Source organism: Salarias fasciatus, assembly GCF_902148845.1.
Source record: "Salarias fasciatus chromosome 23 unlocalized genomic scaffold, fSalaFa1.1 super_scaffold_20, whole genome shotgun sequence".
NCBI classification, from domain to species: Eukaryota; Metazoa; Chordata; class Actinopteri; order Blenniiformes; family Blenniidae; genus Salarias; species Salarias fasciatus.
This window is the reverse complement of record NW_021941230.1, coordinates 364,356-384,872: the sequence shown is the minus strand read 5'-3', so window position 1 is coordinate 384,872 and position 20,517 is coordinate 364,356. Positions and strand designations below refer to the sequence as shown.

Below are 20,517 nucleotides of genomic sequence, written 5' to 3'. Positions count from 1 at the left end.
CCATGACTGTATGTTCAGCATAAATACGTGAATAACTTTGAATGCTGAGGGATGGTTTATGGGTAAACATGTTTTGTGGCTCCAGAAGAATTTTATTTGCTGAAAACGACAAAAAAAAAAGTCTTCAGTGTAGATTACTGTTCTGCCGATTGCTTAAAGCTCAGTTTGGAGGGACTCTGTTTTCTTTCCCCCATGCTAGCTACATCACTGTCAACATTCCTCCTGCTCATGTGGAAATTGATGTTTTTTTCACCAGGAATGCAAAAACGATGCATTTTCACCTGAAATGGAATCTTAAAGGAAATTAAGAAACCTGCTCATTAATATAAAAGGAAACACTTTCTATATTTAAGCATAAATGCTTATTTAAATCACCTAACCAGGTTGTGACAAACAGGCAAATCAGCTGTGGAGTCAAGAGATGCAGTGAAAACACTCACGGTTGAAGAGGTCACGTTGAGCCCGTACAGCTTCAGTTTGAGTTTCTGAAAACACAAGAATGAAACAAATGAAATGAATGACTGGAAATGGATCACTTCAGTATATCTATTAAAACTGGATGACAGATGAAGAAATATGAAATAACTGAGGAAGAGATTGTGTTTAGTTTGTTCACACTTGATGTGGTTTGAAGCAGGATTGACATAAATTCTTAACCCTAGAAGAACCAATGTGATGTTGGACTCACCCTCCGTGGCGGTGGATGGAGCAGTTCCTGGAAAATAGTCAGAGTTAAAGTTTCTCACAACAAATCAACTAAAAATAAATGAATCCATCCATCCATCTGTCCATCATCAGTGAAATGTTATGCTGGGCCACCGTAGTTGAGATGATGATGTCTTGAAGCTGTGCTGTATGTACGCTGCTTATGTTCTGAACTCATAAACGGTAAGTTGATGCTGAGTCAAGTGGAGCAAGCCCACAGCTGTGAGTAAAACCTCATGACGTGGAGTCCAGAAGTGGCTGACAGGACGCCTACAGACTGAGAGATGCCAAAGTTCGGACCACCGGAGCCTTTTGACTTCCCCTGCCCTGCTGAATGGCCACTGTGGTGCCGTGGAGTCCATCTGCTTCAGGACTGAGTCCAAGCTGGATAAATAAGGCGGGGAGGTGCAGGTGAACACGGTTCTCTATGTCTTGGGGAGAGATGCAGAGGCTGTCTACGAGTCCTTTGTGTACGACGAGGGAGAGTCAGACGACGACGTTCATCCAGAGCTGATCTGCACCACGGTAATGGAAACATTTACCAACCATTCAGTGCCAAATAGAAACGCCATACATGAAAGAGCAGAACATAAGAGAGCACTGAAGGCAGGGGAGTCGGATGAAGCCTTTGTCAGAGGATTGTATGAGCTGGCACAGTGCTGTGAGTTTGGAGGAACAAAAGAGGAACAGATCCCAGACAGAACTGTCATTGGAATAGCAGACAACGACGTGTTGCAGAAGTCGCAGCTCGACCCAGACCTCTCTATTGACAGAGCCATTCCAATACCGAGACAGAGTGAACAAATCAAGCTGCAGAACGAGGCTCTATGTGCAGATCATGCAGTGGACACTTTGAGACATGGACAGTTCCGTGGCAACAGGAGTGATAATGATGGAACATGGCAGAAACAGCAGGTGCAGCAGCAGTTAAAACCCAGTGCTGCATGTACACTCTGCTCCAGACAGCATGGGAGAACACAGCCCTGCCCTGCCAAGAACAAGAGGTGCACAAAGCTCAACAAAACAGGACATTCTGAGGTGGCAGGTGAAAGAAAACTTCTGGAAGAAGTGAGAATGACTTCTAATGAAACAGCTGATGGAGAGGGTGGGTTTTTCCTGAGAAAACACTCTGAAAACATTCGGTCAGCATTCTGACGATGAGTGGCTGGTGGAGGCTCCCAGAGAATGGCTGCTCCATCAAGTTTAAAACTGACACAGGGGCTGCCAGTGTGTCTCAGACAGCGTCCAGCCGACTGCCACAGAGCCCAAGATTGATCAGAACCCAGAAGACACAGCTTGTCACCAGTCCAGAGGGAGAAGTACCATGTTTGGGAAAATGTATGGCCACCACACACGTCAAAGGACTAACATATCAGTCTGTGGTCACTGTCATAAAGAGGCTATATGCTCACAACCTGCAGGGGGCAGCGCTGCCAGAGAGAAAGGGGCTGCTCAAGCAGATTAATGGCACAAACACAGGTTACCTGAATTCTTCATTTTAATACTTTACAACTGTATTTGATTATTACCAAATGATTAATTTTCATTATTAATTACTACTATACATAGACTTTTCTAGTTTATATCTATTATTTTATCTTTTATTGAAACTATTTTGTGAAAGGTTGGTTTCTGACATCTTGTTAATAAACTACTAAAAATCTGTATAAATCTGAGCCAATTATTCTAAAATTGAACAGATGTTCATGTTTTCAGAATGTAAATTCTACAAATTACAGAGTTTTTTTTTTTTTACACAGCTAAAATAAAACTTTCAAGACCCAGGCTGAGTTAGAGAGTCTCACCTGACACCAGCACAGCTCCAGCAACCAGCAGCAGAAGGAAAGTCTTCAGAACGAACATCTTGACGGTGTGACGGTGTACGGAGGACTCAGGCTTTTATCCAGGACCCAGAGTGTTTGATAGACTTCTTACCAAAGCTGCACTGCAACAACTGGTTTTCTTCTTGAAGATTAGGAACAAACCACCAGAACAATTAGTGGATCAAAGGATTTGAGAGATGTTCTTTTCTACCTGACCTCTAATGATGGTTAAAAAACACATCGTATGACTGAATACCAACATCAAAGCCTTGAAATGCATCTGGTACGAAGCTTTTCTGAAAATACAATGATGCTTCTTTTTTTATTGAAAAGGGATAAAACATTATTTTACTGCACATTTTTTCATATTGATCAATAGTATTTCTAGAACACAGAGGTGTTACCACATTACAGTACTGATGCCTTGCTCAGAGACCCACAGTGGAAACTGAACCTGTGAACTCTTGACCAAATGTCCCCTTCTCTGCCCTCCAGGCCACCACTGCCCTAAACAATGGCTGCCCCGTGCAAGATGCTGTGTTCTTCCACTGGGAGCAGTTTGAGATTCAGGGATTTGCTTCAGGACCTGCCACCTTAAAGTGGTGGGGGAGTTTGAGTTCCCGCGTGATCCCAGGAGCTATGTTGTCCGGGGCTTCATTATCCTGGCAGGGACTGAGCACAGAAGAGAAGCCAGAGGACAAGACGCCGTCACACAGCAGAGACAGACAGACGGACAGTCCCTGATGAAGCCACAGCTCCAGCTGACTGCAGTCACACAGCCAGGAGGAAAAACTCAGACAATGGTCCAGAGATGCATTCACTGTTTTTCCACTGATTATCCACGATACGTACACACACACACACACACACACACACACACACACACACACACACACACACACACACACACACACACACACACACACACACACACAGTAAACATAGCACTGTCAATGGTTATGAAGTATCAACCAATAGACAGATTTAGTACATTTATCTGTGATCTAGAGATGGACAGATGAAGCCTCATGAACCACTGTCTTTATTTATTTCAAGTCCTACCTCACAGGCAGATCTTTCAGAGTGTCATGGCGAGGGGAGGTGTCAAGGTCACATGACCTATCAACAGGGGTCCCTCAGGGGTCGGTGCTTGGCCCCTTACTCTTCTCTCTGTACACCACTTCACTTGGTGCAGTGATTCGCTCTCATGGCTTCTCCTACCACTGTATGCTGACGACACTCAGCTCTTCCTCTCTTTTCCACCTGACGACACCACAGTCTCAGCTCGGATATCAGCATGTCTGGCTGATATCTCCACCTGGATGAAGGAACGCCACCTTCAGCTAAATCTGTCTCAGACTGAACTCATGGTCTTTCCAGCTTGTCCATCTGTCCAGCCTCACATCAGTGTCCAACTTCACTCGAGCCGACTTGTGCCCACTAACTGAATCAGAAACCTGGGGGTCATGATTGATGACCAGCTGATCTTTAAGGTTCACGTGGCCTCAGTTTCTCGGTCTTGTCGTTATGACCTCTACAACATCAGGAAGATCAGACCCTTCCTGACCCAACAGGCCCCCCAGCTTCTGGTTCAGGCTCTCGTGATATCATGCATTGACTACTGCAACTCTCTTCTGGTGGGTCTCCCTGCATGTACAGTCAAACCTCTACAGATGATCCAGAATGCAGCAGCACGTCTGGTCTTCAACCAGCCCAGCAGAGCTCATGTCACTCCTCTGTTCATCTCCCTTCATTGGCTTCCAGTTGCAGCCAGGATCAAATTCAAATCTCTCCTCCTGGCTTACAAAACGCTTACAAGAACGGCTCCGGCCTACCTGGATTCCCTGATCCAGGTCTACTCTCCTTCACGCCCTCTTCGCTCTGCATGTGAGAGACGTCTGGTGCTTCCAGCCCAGCACGGCTCTAAATCTCTTGCCAGACTCTTCTCCTCTGTTGTTCCCAAATGGTGGAACGAACTACCTAACTCGGAGCGTTCCGCCGAGTCTCTTTTTACTTTCAAGAGACAATTGAAGACTCAATTGTTCAGAGAAAACCTAGGGTCTTAATCCGACCCCATGTTCGAGGAAGAATAGATCAGGTGTTCTAAAACCCAGCACTGATGTACCACTGACTAAGTTGACACACACAATAAAAAAAAAAAAAAAAAAAAAAAGAGGGGGGGGGGGGGTAGTGGCTCCTCTTCTGCAACTTGATGGCAACTCCCTTGACCAATCGCACTTGAAGCAATTGAAGCATTTACTAATGGTTTCTTTCTTTCTTATGTCTGTATTCTTGCTTGTGTTGTACGTCGCTTTGGACAAAAGCGTCTGCTAAATGAAATTGTAGAATTGTAGAATTGATTTTCTGAAGCCACGAGATGGTGCTATCTGTTCACCAAATGTTTGTCCGTCAGCCTCTATTTTACTGTAAAACCAAGGGTGCCATCTAGTGGTTTCAGACATTTAAGACAGTGGTTCACGAGGCCTCATCTGTGCATCACTGCTGTCATCTGACCCAGATGAGTGACACCAAATATTGAATTGAAAAACAGAATATGAGGTGAGAGAAGTGAAACTCAAAAATAAGAAGGAAATAGAGAGCTGAAATTTTCAATTGAATGAAATACAGGGTGGATTTTATTGCGAAACACATTTAAACTAATCGATTTACTTCCAAATTTGACTGTTCAGATTCACAGCAGCAATAAATCAAACCAATGGATTGAGTTTCAAATTAGACTATTCAGTTCCTACTGGCACAACTTTTAAACCATACCTACTGAATAAAAATGATTGAGAAAGATTGAGAAAAGGAACAGAAAAACGTTTTGATAATAACCAAGTAGTACTACAGAAATGTTATTTCAAACATGCAAGAAAAAAAAACATAATCTAAGAAACAAAAAGATGTTTGAAAAGGTTGTCGGAGCAGCTTCAACAAAATCAACATCTCTGAGCACAATCGCCATGGAAACGGGCCCACAAGAGACAACAGAAGCTGAGTGCTTGAAAGTGTTACCATGGAGACGTTTGAGGACTGAAGTGAGTGAATTCTCCTGCAGGTTTTCTAAACTTGCTAGTTCCAGTCCTCTTCTCCTCAGACAGACAGGTTGTAACTGGAATAAAGAAGGTTTGAAGCTGTGTGGACTCAGTCAGCCTCTCCTCTGGGCTCCTCTCCAGGCTGTGCTCATAGCACCCTCACTGGGTTTCAACACTCTGGGTTTCACTCTGATTATTACCAGCTTCACTTCTCTGCTCCACTCGTCTCACCACGGCTCAGAACGTTGACGTCCCATGCCGTTAGGACATCCAGCCCCAAGGAAGAACAATTGCTCTGCTTACACTGGCATTAGGGCTGTCAGAAGTGGTCTGGAACACACCTGATTGCACAGGCTCTGTAAACAGTCATGTGTTGCAAATCCGTTCTGGAACAGTGGCGCAGCAGGACAATGTGTCATATGTAACAGGACAATGTCATCAGTGAGCCCAGCTCCTCCATTTAATACATCATGAAGTCACTTTGAAGGCATCTCCATTTCTCTTTGACCTTTGACTCAGTTGTGAACTTCTTTTGGACTTTAACAGCCAGCCAAGCATGAAAATGTAAGAGAAGCTTCTGCTCTGCTTCAGTCTGAACAGTGTCATTGTTGCTCTCCTGTTTCAGCCGCTGCATCAGAGTCTTAGTTTTGTTGTGTCAGTTCTCAGAAGAGATCTGAAGTGTTCAGATAGGATAGCAGAGGATCAAACTATATTAATCCCACATGGGAAATTCAGTCATCACAACAGCTCCATATGCACAGGATCACACAAGTGTTTTATCTACATATACGACTGCTGGGCAACGATGACATTTCTGATTTGCGACTAATCGCATATTTTTTTCTGTGATTAATCGCAATTAATCGCATTATGCGCAAAATATGATAATGAATTCAAAAGTCGTCTGTAATGATCATCCTGCCCCCAGCCGGGGGCAAGAAGCAAGAATTTTGCAAGAAGCATACATTTACAATAATAATTAATAACTTCAAACACCAAGTCTTTACCAAGATTGCCACCCCGACCCCTCCAACACACACACACACACACACACACACACACACACACACACACACACACACACACACACACACACACACACACACACACACACTCGCAAGACCTGACAGAGAAGACAGGATGAATTCAGTCATGCTGTATTGTGCCTCATTAAGTCAGATTGTGTGTTGAAGGGAAATTTACTTTATTTTGTGTGTTTCCAGCACCTGAAGACTGCCCAGCAGGCCCAAACGTTCTGCCGGCAGAAGACGCGATTCAAGTTTCACTTTCATTTTTGTCATATTTGAGCTCCTTATTTGAGTTTGTGCCTCATACCAGCCTTTTCGTCCTGATTTTTCTGATAATTCGGCTGAGTTCATGATGGCAAATAATGAGGAATGGACCGAGTTTCACTGCAGAAAGCTCTGCTGCTGTGTGTGCTTTTTTGATGCCCCGCTGTAGCGCAATGTGTGTGTGCGTGTGTGTGTATGTGTGTGTGTGGGGGGGGGGGGGGGGGCGCTTAACTCCTGATGAAAATGTTTATATATACACATGCTGGGATTCGTGGTTACACAAAAGAAACTGTTCATTTGCCATGACTGAAAACTTTGTGTGTGTGCTTCCTTGCTCCAAGACACACATACAGCAAGGGGGAGGGGACAGCCGTCACCTGGGTTCTGCCCCAGACCTCCAAAGGAGCAGTTCTCCTGAGTCCTCCGGAAGGAAAAGGGGGCTGGTCCTGGTCCCCCAGCCGGCTAGCCAGCACTGCTGACGGCTAACAAAGGAAGGAGCCCTCCGCCCAAGGCCTAAGAAGAGGGGACACATGCAGCATCCAGCCTTCCCACCAAGGACCACCAGGACAGTGGCCTCAAGTGGCCGAGCTGGTCGGTGCCGACTTGGCCGGAAGCCTGTAAGCTGCTTACCAACTCGGCCAAAAGCCTTTTTTTTTTTTTTTTTTAATGACGATGGCGGCTCGACGTCGCTCTTTGATCCTTGGATGTCGGCTCTTCCTATCATTGTGAAGCAGAATTCACCAGGCGCTGGATTATTCTCCCACTAATAGGGAACGTGAGCTGGGATTAGACCATCGTGAGACAGGTTAGTTTTACTCTGCTGATGTTGTGTTGTTGCAATAGTCATCCTGAGCTGATGGACAACACAGATCATGGAGACTCTTTTACAAAGTTGCACTGAGAGAGGAAGCAGGCCTCACCCCCTCTCAAGCTCTCTGTGGGGAACAAATCCCTCTGATCCGCCATTTTAACTGTAGTTTTCAGCCGACCGCCATTTTGATCTGTAGTTCCATCCCTCGATCCTCCATCCCATCTCTCAAACCATCTCTCTCCCTCACACACACACACATGCACACGCACATTCTTGCAAACACGACTTGTACAGGCATCCAGATAGAATTGTGTCAGGATCCTGTTCAGGCAGGCAGCAGGCAGCCCCAGTCTCCCTGGGTCCTGCTGATTGCTGATGACATTCACCTGGGACTGCCTGCCAAACTCTCCCTGCCACCTGCTCTGTGCCGATCGTTACCCTTCCCAGACTCCCTTGCTGCTGCAGAGGGATTCGGCTGCTCTGCCAAGCCGAGAGGAGGTTTTGGTCACGTCTTGCCTTGTCTTATCTTGTCTCGCCACACCATGACCTCGCCACACCATGACCTCGCCACACCATGACCTCGTTACACCATGACCTCGCCACACCATGACCTCGTCACACCGTTAGCTCGACACGCCATGACCTCGCCACACCATGACCTCGCCACGCCATGACCTCGTTACACCACGACCTCGCCACGAAATGACCTCGCCACACCTCGCCACGACCTCACCTCTATCCAACCTGTGACGCTGCTGCCAGGCTGCAGTCCTCCTGGTTTTCCTGCACCGAATAAACCTGCTCGACCGTTAATCCTGCTTCTGTCTCTCTGTGTTGGGTCTAACTGCACACCGACCATGACAGAGTTGTGTGTTTGGTTTTGCTTTATTATTAATAAACATACTTTTTGGGATCCTTTGTGTCATTGATGTTTCACAGTTATGAATGGAATGTCGATCTCTTCTGTCCAAGAACTCCAGAATCCTTCAGGTTTTACGGGTAAAATTTGGTAATTGCTAATAATGTCATTATTAATCCAAATTCCAAATTAATAGTTTAACCAAGTTATTGAGACTGATTACAACAGATTGGTTCTTTTCCTACTAAAGGCAGGTGGTGCCCCGAGGTTTTCTGATGAACATCAGATCCCAAATTCTTTAGTTACCGGTGATAATCATTAATTTTTACTGATCGCCAAATTTATTAGCTTGACATTCCAACATTAATCGTGCGGCCCATGTGAGGCAATAGAACATGACTGAAAATCCCAGAACATACCTATATATAGTGGAGTCTCTGAGGAGAGGACACCGTAAAAGCCAACATCCTTTTCTAAATGGACGATTCATTGGACTCAGACAGGTTTTAAAGACAGCTGGACAACAGACTGGTGTTCTCAGTAAATTTCAAGCTGAGCCACACTGAAATGGACAAAATGCTTGAAATTTCAGTGATCATCTTCCTGCTGATCTCCCAACATCTTGGATTTCTCTTTCTCTTCTCTGAGACTGAAGCTCCGCCTCAGGAGCTGTTTTCTAACAGCTGTGTTTTCAGTGTCTCCAAGCTCTGTTGTTGTGGAACTGGACTTTGGTGTTTTCACTTGACTTTTTCTTTTCATGTAAAACAGAGTTTTACACTGAGACTCCTGATGAATCTTTCAGTTACACTTGGGAATTTGTCACTTGTAACTTTGTCTTGTGCTCTCCTGCATTTTACCATTCACTGACTCCACGGTCAAAAACTGCTCCATGGACACCCTTGGCTCAATTGGGAGAGTAGCCTTCTTTTGTTCTCAAGTTTATAGGTTTGATTCCCATTTTCCACTGTCCATGGGCCAAAGCATCCTGGAGCAAATCACTGAATCTCCCAGTGGAAGAGCACAGCATCTTGCATGGGGCAGCCATTGTTTAGGGCAGTGGTGGCCTGGAGGCCAGAGAAGGGGACTGATAATGAAGAGTTCCCAGGTTCAATTTCCACTGTGGGTCTCTGAGCAAGGCATCAGTACTGTGATGTGGCAACACCTGTGTGTTCTAGAAACAGGATTGATCAATGTGGTAAAAAAAGAAACTGTGCAGTAAAATAATGCTTTATGTCTTTTCGATAAATAAAAATGCATCACTGTTTATTCAGAAGGTATTCCTACCAGATGAATTTCAAGGCCTTGATGTTGGTATTTAGTAATATGTTGTGTTTTGTAACTGTCATTAGAGGTTAGTTTGAAAAGAACATCTCTCAAATCCTTTGAATCACAAATTTTTCTGTTGGTTTGGAGCCAATCTTCATGACGAAAACAAGTTGTTGCAGTGCAGCTTTGGTAAGAAGTTTATCAAACACTCTGGGTCCTGGATAAAAGCCTGAGTCCTCCGTACACGTCACACCGTCAAGATGTTTGTTCTGAAGACTTTCCTTCTGCTGCTGGTTGCTGGAGCTGTGTTGGTGTCAGGTGAGACACTCGAACTCATCCTGGGTCTTGAATTTTTTCTTGTATGTGGAGAATGAATACCTGCTCAAGCTTTAGAATTATTTTCTCAGATTTGCACAGACTTATAGTAGTTTGTGAACAAGATGTCAGAAACCAACCTCTCACAAAACTGTGCCTTTTTTAATTTAATACGTATATTGCAAATGCATCATGAAATGTAATCATTTTGATAATGATCAAAGATAGTTGTAACTTTTTGAAATAAAGTCTCTGATAAACATCAGATAACCTCGGGGCACCACCCTTGTGAATGAGAAATGAATGCCAGTTCATTGATATTTGTCTCATAAAATACACTAAACTATTACTTTGGACTTCAGATCAATCATTAAATTAATAACAATCACCAAAGTTAAAAACCTGAAGAGTTTCAGACCTCCAGGAATAGAATAGTTTCATTCATCTTCTTGTATATAATAACAATAAGAACAACAGGCTTGATTCCAAGAAATGATATTTATTCACTGACGAAGCAAAGCAAAACACACTGATTCTGTCGTCTCCTGAGGAGCCGTCCATTTGAAAGAGCCGTTCAAAAGACTGGCTCCTTGACAAATGTCACGTGACTCTATTAGAGACCTCAGCCTCATTAGTGTGGACTCAATCTGTTATTTTCTGACAACTGACATGGTTACTGTCAGTTATGAGTTTTCATCTGGTTCTTTAATTTGTTTAGTGACAGATTCAGGAGATGATTTTCTGATACACATTACATTGTGGCTTCCCTTGCAGGTTGTCCCCAGAGAAGAGCTTCAAAATGCTGCGACGTGTCCTTTAACTGAGCATTTTATGGTGTGTGTGTGTGTGTGTATGTGTGTGTGTGTGTGTGTGTGTGTGTGTGTGTGTGCCTTTGCTAAAACCGGCAAATCCAATAAAAGCAGTCAATACAGTGTTTCAAATTAACTGGTTTCCTTGTTACCTGGTGACTGACTTCCTTTAGCACTTCCTGCTGCTGCTGCTTGTAGCAGCAGATGTTGAAATCAGAATCGTAAAAGGTCCGACATCTTCTCTTCTGGTTTTTAACATCTATCAGCAACAAGGGACGTGAAAGAAACCGGGTCGCCATTTCATAGGGAAACCAGTTCTTCCATAACACCAGCTCCTCTCTGGTTTCTAGACACTCCTCGTTGGCTAGTGAGCTGCTGCGTTCAGGTGACTGGAGTGTGCTGCGGAAAACTGAAACTCGGTCGTTCACATGAAAGCAGCGGAGACAGCTGGACTCACAAGGCACACAGGAGATCATTGAGGGAAGTGTGGACAGGAAAGGAACGGCTCTCAGACAGCTGTGAACCGGCTCTCGTCGTTCACTTAAAAGAGCCGTTCAAAAGAACAACTCGTTTATTGAACGTCACAGCACTACTGAAAATGAAACGTGATTTCAAAGATTTCTTCAGCAGATCGCTCCATCGAGTGCCTTAAAAAAAGACAGTGGTTCATGAGGCCTCAACTGTCCATCACTATTAGTTTGTTCAAGACTCAAACACCCTAAAAATCGTTGTTATTATGAAATATTAGAACATCACTGCACTGTTTATCCAACAACTCCTGCACCATACAGAAGCCCATGTGGCAATGATGAAGGAACTCATGGCGTCCAACCAAGTGCTGCTCCTGGATTTGGGACTCCAGAGATCCATCCATGTTGATACAGTCAAATATGTGTCTACATACATGCTCGACTGTTGTTTGTAAACCAGCAGTTTTGCTTGTTCCAGAGCCTGAAACTGGAAGCACAAAGAACTGGCACTGACACCCCTTTCCCACTGCAACTAGCGGGTCGACCCGTGTCTTCGACCCGCTAACGATCAGCTTTTTTTTTTATTAGACTCCTTTCCCACTGCATGCAGACCCGGGTCAAGCCACCTGCTGGCGAGCCGCATCGCTGCGTTTTCCTGCACTGATAGGAGCCCCAGGTTGATGACATCATCAGCGCGACGGAGCAAAACGAAAGTAAACAATGCAGCGGAACACAGTCCAGCTCTCTGGTCTCGCTATCTTGCCACTGCTGGGTCATCTTGATGAAGGAAATCTCACGCTTGGTCCAGAAACAACAACATAAACACGCTACGTCAACGTCATCATGTAAGTTCCCGGATGTGTCCCTCCCACTAAAAGCCAATGCAAACTGACCCGGCAAATTACCGGGTCGATTGCAGGGTCGAACGACCCGGGTCAAAATCCCGGGTAAACCCTTTGCTACTGCCATGAGGAGCCGATAGTTAGCGGGTTTGAACGGGTATTTTGGCCAGTGGGAAAGGGGTATAAGTTAGGGTCTGTTTCCCCACTAGGCCTGGAATCACACAGGTGGAACAGGGTCATGTGTGGTAAAATGGATAGAGGAAGGGAAGAAGGGATGTATGGATGGATGGATGGATGATATTAATCCAACTGGTCTGATCCTCATTGTCTTCCAGGAGCCACCTCCACTCAGGAACCAACAACTGGTAATTGGACATTTTTTTCCTCACAGTTGATTCATTATGAAAGTGAGAAGTTCTAACTCTGACTGTTTTCCAGGAACTCCACCATCCACCGCCACAGAGGGTGAGTCCGACATCACATTGGTTCTTATAGCATCCAGAATCTATTTCAGTCCTGCTTCAAATCGCATTTGGTGTGAACAAACTAAACACAATCTTTTCCTCACTTGGAAACAAACAAATAAGTTCACATTATTTCACATTTCTACCTTTTGCCATATTGATCTTCATCTTGTCTTGTACTAAGACGTTTCATTGTTGTTTCAGAATATCAAACTACACTCATGCGGGGTCAACGTGACTTCCTCAACCGTGAGTCTTTTCACTGCATCTCTTGACTCAACAGCTGATTTGCATGTTGTTCATGACATGTTTATGTGTTTTAAATCGGGTTTTGTGGGTAAATAAAGAAAGCCTTTCCTTTTACATGACTGAGCAGGTTTATTATTCACCTTTGAACTCCCGTTTCAAGTACAAACAGATCTTTTTTTTTCCTGGTGAACTCAGTGCCTGTTGCCAGTGTCCGTGGCAATGAAAGGATTGATGAAAATGATGTGGCTAGCATGGAAAAAAGGAAACGGCGTGACTCCAAACTGGGCTTTAAGCAATCGGTTGAACAGAAATCTAGATTAAATTAAGTTTTCTTTTAGTTCCTTTCCAGCAAATCAAATTCTTCTGGAGACACAAAACTTGTTGACCAATAACCATCCCTCAGCTTTTAAAGTTATTCATGTATTTATGCTGAACATACATTCAAGACGTTTCATGAGTGAGAAATAATTTTGTAGTTTTAGCTGTTGCTGCCATTTTTAAGGGTTAATGTTCATGTTCAACGAAAAAAAAGACTTTTCTGAAGGTAATTGTTGATCTTAAATTTGTTTAATTCGACAATTTTGTCTCAAAATAGTGATGCCAATAAAGTTGTTCTCCATTGCTCCGAGACATTTTGACTGACGTTTTATGTGAAGAGTGATCATTCTTAGTCTCTCCTTCGGTTTCAAACCGGGAGACCGACAGCATTTCTCCGAGGCACATCCAAAGTAAATGTTATGGATTAACTCGTTCCTTCTGTTAAATGGTGACTGACTTCCTGTCATGTCTGGCATGTCTGCCGTTAGTAGCATCACATATTCACGAAACTCACAAAAAGTACAACACTTTGGAACTTCATTGTGAATGAAGGTAAATGGTGTTCCTCAGGACAGCTACAGATTTCCATCAGGTTTTTATCATCTGTTATTAAAAGCAATGATAGATGAAGGGTCACCAGTGAACGGGGAAACCAGTTAATCTGAAACACCAGGAAGCTCTCAGTCTGTTTTCAGTAGAGAGCAGTGGGCCATGTCATTGTTTCCTGATGTTCCTGATGTTCTCTGGTCATGTGATTATTTCCTGATGTTCTCTGGTCATGTGATTGCTTGCTGATGTTCCAGATGTTCTTTGGTCCCTTCTACAGATCGTCCACCCAATAAGGTGTAGCTGATGTCTCATGTAACATCCATCAGCAGTGATGGCGTCCTCATGACCATTAAAGGTGATATCAGATGTTAAAAAAGCTCATCTTTCCTGTTTTCTTCTAAAATCCTCATGTTGACTGAAGTCTGATGTGTTTTCAGGTACAGATGGAGACGTCTTCTGGGACTAAACATCTCCAGATCACCTTCACCATGGGTCACTGCTTCATTTAAAATCATCTTCTCAATTAATACTATCTTCTTCATTTAGAATTATATTCTTAATTAAAAGACATCAATGAGAAAGAACATATGTGTACGATTATTTCTTATATGATTTTCTGGAGTTTTAAACCTTTGAAAATTTAAACTGTGGAGACAATTTCAAAGGTTTTCAACATCAGAAACTGAAAAGATGCACACCATGATGTGACATATACAGTCTGATGTTTAAAATGTGTCTTAGGGGAGAACGCAGTGTTTCAGAAAACTTCACACATTCACACGTTTTGAAATCAATGACTGTTTACATGGAAAAGACAAACAATCTTGACAACATGCCGAGTCACTAGTTGCTGTTGTTTGTGTTAGTAATGAACCACACACATGCTGCTGAGAACACACTGAAAATGAACAGAGGAATAGATGGAGAATATTACACTCTAAACATTAATAATGGAGAACGTGGAGAACAATACACTCTGTACATATACAATGGAGAACACGGAGAATACACTCTATACATTAACAGTGGAGAACACAGAGAACAATACACTCTGAACATTAACAAAGGAGAACACAGACCTTCATCTGGAGAGAACACCAACTTGGATTGTTGTTACGGTGACTGTCAACTGTAAAACTACAAAGTCCAGAAGCATCTCGAGGAGGACCAAGACCAGGGGAATATGGACTGGGACCAGGACCATTACAATATGGGCCGGAACCTGGATCAGGACAAAGAGAATTTGGACTTAGACCAGGACTAGGAGAATCTGGACTGGGAGTCCCGAAACACTGGAGGAAAACATTGTTCTTATAGTCCATCTACTGACCTTGTACATAATTCAGTTCAATTCAGATCAATTCAGCTTTATTTATAAAGTGCCAATTACAACATGGTCATTTCTAGACACTTTTACAGAGCAGACCAAACAGATCCACCTGAACATGCATAACCACTGTGGAAAGGAAAAACTCCCTTTTAGCAGGAAGAAACCTTTGCAGAACCAGGCTCAGAGGTGGAGGCTTTCTGCTATTCCGGTTGAGGTGAGGGGACAGAAAGAGAAGGAGACAGGACAGACAGTTTCTTGTATCTGCATACATGTCATATATAAAGACAGGGTACATATATAAACACAGGGTACATGGGCTACAACATTAACAGTTGACAGAGAGAGAGAGAGAGAGAGAGAGAGAGAGAGAGAGAGAGAGAGAGAGAGAGATTTTTTTTTGATTTTTAAAACACTTTTATTTGCACAGTTTACAGTGATCCAGTGTGTGTCAGACTATTAAAACCATTCATGCTTTCAAATTAAAAAATGTGCAAAATGAAGTTGATTGTTCTCCAAACAGCACAGACTGTCCTTAAAACACCAGACCTCTTTAAAAGCATTTAAATCTTTGTTTTGTTTAAAAAACCGGTATTCAAGCCAGAGTCTGGATTTGACGTTGACCTGCCACACCTCTCTGACGTCCTGTCCTTCTCTGCCCTCAACCTTGTTCCTCCTGCTGATGTAAATCGCCATCTTGGCTTCTCCTGAGATAAAATTGAGGAGCTGCCACTTGTTTTTTTTCTTTTTGTTTGCAGCCAGCTCCCATGATAAAAGTTCTCTCAGTAAAAGCAACACTAAAAAGACTAAAAACCACCGTTAAAAGAGTGAAGAAGCCTGTGAGCCTCTTGCACTCAGTAAAAACGTGATAAATAGTCTCTCGCTGATGGCAGAAGGGGCATGTGTTTAAAACAGCAGGGTTGAGGACAGAGATAAAAGCATTGGAGGCGATGGCACCGTGTAAAACCCTCCACTGGAGGTCTCCAGTCCGTTTTCTCAAGGGGGGCTTGTATAAAATCCTCCACTGTGGGCCGGGTCCAGGTCCAGCCTGTCCCAGTCTCTGTGACCACACAGTGGGGGGCCTGTTGCTCAGTCCACCCTTGTGGATGCTCTTCACACAGTTCCTGTAAAATATTTTTTTGTCTGCCTTGTGTAAGGATAGTCTCTCAGGCTGTGTGGTCTTCAGGAGGGGGCCGGACAGATCCCCCAGCTCCAGGCTCAGCAGGACCTCGGGGAAGGGGTCGTCAGCATCCGGGGAGAGTTCTCCTTGGCTGTACCTCCTCAGCAGGCTCCTGTCTCTGGGCGTCAGTGCACTCCTCCACTTCTCCAGGAGCCCCTGGGACACCCGGATGGACTGCATCCCCAGCAGAGAGCCCAGAGCCTGGGCGTCGCTCAGGTCCGGCCCCACAGCATCCACAAGCTGGCCCATGGTGAGGGTCCCAGACTGGATCAGCCTTCCGGTCAGGCCGGGGGTCGAGGCTCCGCTGATGTCCAGTCTGGATCCGTGGATCAGGGGTTCTTTCAACAGCCAGTGCAGAGAGTCGGCTTTCAGGCACCTTCTGCGTGAAAATAAGGCCCAGCATTTAAATAAACTCTGGTAAAACGGAGGCAGCCCCTTGAGATTTAGAAATTTGGGATCAGTCAAAAACAGAACATTATCCAACCCCAACTTATTGGCACGCCTCAGGATGCAGCTGGCCACGCCTCTCCACACCAGATCCGCCGGTCCTGCGAGGTACCTCTGCAGGAACTGGAGTCTAAAAGTGGCGGTCCGGCTGGCCAAGTGGACCAGGCCCTGGCCCCCCTCCTCTCTGTCTAAAAACAGCACCCCCTGTGGCACCCAGTGCAGACCATCCCAGAAGAAATCAACCATTTTCCTTTGAATTTGAGCCAGGAGACCTGGAGGAGGGTCTGCACTGCTGAGCCGATGCCACAGCTGGGATGCAACCAGATTGTTTAAAACCAAGACTCTGCCCCGAAGTGACATTTTCGGGAGGAGCCACCTCCACTTGGAGAGCTTACCCTCCACCTTCTCCAAGACGGTCTCCCAGTTCTTCTGAACATAAAGTTCCTTACCGACATATATTCCCAGGTACTTGAGGCCCTCCCTCCTCCATGTTAGATTTTGGGGAAGAACTGGGAGACCGCCATGCCACCTGCCGACAGCAAGGGCTCCGCTCTTCCCCCAGTTGACCCTTGCTGCGGATGCCACATTAAAATCTTTAATAATATTAACTAAAATGTCTACGTCCCCCTGATTCCTTATAAAAACAATAAGATCGTCTGCATAGGCTGATAAAATCATGCTTTCACTAAAAAGCAACCCGACTGGATATATGGCAGAACTTTTGAAAACTGTCTTTAAAGGGAAACTTCCAGAGGAGCCGGTGGTGGAAGTGGCCCACAGAGTCGGACAAGCCAATATATCCGGAGAAAGAGCCATGATCGTCAGATTGCAGAAACAGCCGACACGTGAAGCCATTCTAAAGCTGGCGAAAGAAGAAGGAGAAATCGTCTTCGAAGGTATGAAAGTGAGGATATTTCCTGATCTGACAGCTGCGGTTGCCAAACAAAGAGCCCAGTTCAAGGATATAAGAAAAAAGCTGCGTGAGCAGAAAATCAGAAATGGCATAATTCATCCAGCCACTCTCATCGTCACCTATAATGATGACAAGAAATACTTTAAGGATTCCAAGAGCGCAGAGATGTACTTCAACACCGTGATCAAACCTACCTGACTCTGTGTGTGTGTGTGTGTGTGTGTGTGTGTGAGAGAGTGTGTGTGAGAGAATGAGTGAGTGTGTGTGTGTGTGTGTGTGCGTGTGTGCGCGTGTGTGTGCGAGAGAGTGTGTGAGAGAATGAGTGAGTGTGCGGGAATGGGTGTGAGCGTGTGTGACAGCGCGCTGCCTCCTCCCTCTCTCCTCGTATCTCCGCATATGCGTGAATGAATGTGGAAGTATCCCCGTGCCCCTCATCATCCTGTCCCTTACTGTATTCCCATATCTACTCTTTAAACATCGGCCAGGGTTCAAGCTATCCTGTCCAGTCCACCTTGGACCTCTAGAACATTGTAAGAGACACCTGAATTAAAAGAAAAAAAAAAAAAAAAAAAAAAAAAAACTGGACTGAAAAAAATGCTTTCCTAGTATTGTAAGGACTATGAACCCTCTATGGACCCTCTTCCCACTCCCTATTCGCCCTTTCCTGAAAGCCGGTTCAGATCATCTGCCTATGGACATTATCGGTATGGTAATGTGATTTTTTTGTTTTGAAGACTTGAAAATTAATTTAGATTGGAAATGAAAAAAATGGGGAATGAGTAATGTCAGCCTTTTGGGAAAGTAATGTAATTTCATTTGAGTTTTGGTTGAGTGGTTGGAATGAAGGGGAGAGAGAGGAAGAGAAAGGAGAAAAAAGAGGGATATATGTGAGGGAATAGAAGATGACACAAAGGTAGAAAAAGAAAAAGGAGAAAGAATAATGTGTAAGAGAATAATGGAACAATATTCTTAGATTAAATTAAATAGTAACTTTCTGTGCTAATAATCTTAGTAAAGGAACAAGGTTAAGAGTAAAGAAATAAAGATCAAAAATAAAGAAATTAATAAAAGTTATGTGGTAAAATCATGTGGATCTCAGCTTACTTTAAGCTTCCAGATATGGACAATTTAAGTGTCAATGCAAGGCTTCATGTTCAGAATTATTTCATTGTATGTTTGATAGTTTATGTTTTGTATGTAGATAAGTGTTGTAGAGAAAGCTCCAGAACAGGTTGGTCAGATGATCAAGAAGGTTATCCATCAATTACGTAATGTTGGGACACAATAAACTGCCAAAAAAAGGATTGAAAATAGCCCATATAAATATATGCAGCATTAGAAATAAAATAACAGAGATTACAGGAATACTAATGAGATATCAGTTGCATATCTTAGCAATATCAGAAACACATTTAGACTCAACCTTTGAAGATTCAGTTGTGAATATACAAGGATATAATATAGTTAGGAAAGATAGAAATGCATTTGGAGGAGGAGTCGCATTCTTCATTCAGGATCATCTGCCAGTGAGAATTAGGAATGATTTAATGCCACTGGAAGTAGAAGCATTATGGCTGCAAATACATTTATCTCATTTAAAACCTCTGTTAATAGGATGCTGCTATCGACCACCAAGCTCAAATAATTTACATCTTGAGATGGTGTGTGACATGCTAGAAAATGCATGTAATTTAGGTTTTGAAACTTACTTCATGGGGGACTTGAACATAGATTGGCAGGGAACATGCTCAATGAGAAATAAGCTTCAGTGTATTGCAAGTGCGTGTGGACTCATCCAGGTAGTAGATAAACCAACTAGAATAACGATGAAAAGAGATGGCACACTAACATCATCCTGTATTGATCATATTTTTACCAACGCAGCTGAACTATGTTCAAAAGTTATATCAGTACCTGCTGGCTGCAGTGATCATAATTTAGTGGCACTTGCTAGAAGAACTAAAATGCCAAAGCCAGGTGCGAAGGTAATTATGAAAAGATCATTTAAGAACTTTGATCAGGTCAAATTTAGAGAGGATGTAAGTGGGCTATGTTGGTCAGAAGTTTTAATGGAAACCAATCCAGACTCAGCGCTGATGAAGTTCAACAATGTGTTTATGAAAGTGGTAGAGAAACATGCGCCAATGAAGAAGTTTACCGTCAGAAGTATCAATACACCGTGGCTGGATAATGAATTAAAAGAATATATGATGGAACGAAATCAAGCTAAATTAATAGCTAGTAGGTCTAATTTTAAATCAGACTGGCAAGTGTACCGTAAATTGAGGAACTTTGTCACCAAATTAAATACAAAGAAAAAGAAATTATATTATGAAAAGAGGATAAACGAGATAAAGAATGATAGTAAGAAAGTATGGAGTGCACTTAACAGTCTGATGGGAAAGAATCATCGACCTACTCCATCTTTTTTGGAGACAGAAGGATATTTTCTCACCAAACCAACCGAGATAGCAAATTACCTGAATAATTATTTTATTAAAAAAATAAATAATTTAAGAAATAGCTTTCAAGACATAGCTAATGAATCATCATATTCATTAATAAGAGATAAAATAATGTTAGGGAAAAATTGCAAATTTAACTTTGATACTGTAAATATTAGTTATATAGAAAATATGTTGCGAAATTGTAAAGATAAGCCACCAGGTATTGATGGATTGGACGGTAGACTTCTAAAAATGGTGGCTGATTTGATTGCCCCAGTCATCTGTCATATTATTAACCAAAGTTTGATAGAAATGTTGTGTCCTCAAGAATGGAAAAAGGCAAAAATAACACCACTGCCAAAGAATGCAAAACAGTCATTTTCTGGACCTAAT

At 43.4% G+C, this 20,517-nt stretch overlaps 1 long non-coding RNA gene across 1 annotated transcript; it reads left to right on the top strand.

Annotated features, from left to right (window-relative positions):
* Positions 1 to 7,143: 7,143 nt before the first annotated feature.
* LOC115383807 (uncharacterized) lies at positions 7,144 to 14,332 on the top strand. The gene is made up of 6 exons (XR_003930758.1): positions 7,144 to 7,663; positions 12,566 to 12,595; positions 12,669 to 12,695; positions 12,899 to 12,943; positions 14,088 to 14,165; positions 14,248 to 14,332. It is a non-coding gene; the product is annotated as an uncharacterized LOC115383807 (long non-coding RNA).
* Positions 14,333 to 20,517: the final 6,185 nt, after the last annotated feature.